Raw genomic sequence first — 680 nt, 5'->3', positions numbered from 1 at the left:
ATACTCTATGCAATAACACAAATGTTTGGCCAAGCCTGCAGTCTGATCGAGTATTGGCGCTAACAAACACTCAAGCAGGCAACGGTCAACTTCAAATGTCTGTGCCGATCAGCCAAATGCATCATTAGTCAGGTAGCTAGATATAAATGTGTCAGCAGCTGAACTAACTTTGACTTGCTCAGCAAGACTCTTGCTTCATCATGGCAGTGGCTGACCTGGAAGAGAAAACTGACTGTAAAGGTCAGTTTGTCTGCATGCCACATGCTAACGGATTCTGTCAGCTTGTGTAGCAAGAGGCTTTTGTGTTCACATACTTACATAATGTTTGAGGCCTTAAGAGTGGCTTCCTCTGCACTTAACTACAGATTTGAAGACCGAAAACTAACTTCAAAAATATATCAAGTCATTAAACATTCCTGTGTCTTTCTGCCAGAAAGCAGCTTGTTCCACATTCTCCCATTTCTTAGTTGGTGCTTTTTGTTTTGTTTTTTCTTAGAAAGGAAGCCAAACTGTGCTGTGTACTTCGTTTCTCCTTTGTTTTAAGTTTACATGTGGGAATATCCCTTCATAATGATCCCTACATTAAACACAGCATTCCTATACAGCCACACAATACCTTACTTCCTTTTTTCTGGAAGTATTAAGTGACCAACAAGGAACAATCCAAAAACAGTGAACGT

At 40.3% G+C, this 680-nt stretch overlaps 1 protein-coding gene across 1 annotated transcript in view; it reads right to left on the bottom strand.

The window, feature by feature from the left end:
* Window positions 1–281: 281 nt before the first annotated feature.
* The window catches only part of LOC132104542 (nuclear receptor subfamily 1 group D member 2-like), a 7480-nt gene continuing 7081 nt past the window's right edge, over window positions 282–680 (bottom strand). The window contains exon 8 of the mRNA XM_059510100.1: window positions 282–680. This exon is cut by the window's right edge and continues 560 nt beyond it. The gene's annotated coding sequence lies outside the window, so the exon portion shown is untranslated.

The sequence above is a fragment of the Carassius carassius genome, chromosome 25 (genome assembly GCF_963082965.1).
Source record: "Carassius carassius chromosome 25, fCarCar2.1, whole genome shotgun sequence".
Taxonomy (NCBI): Eukaryota; Metazoa; Chordata; class Actinopteri; order Cypriniformes; family Cyprinidae; genus Carassius; species Carassius carassius.
This window is presented reverse-complemented; position numbering and strand designations above follow the sequence as displayed.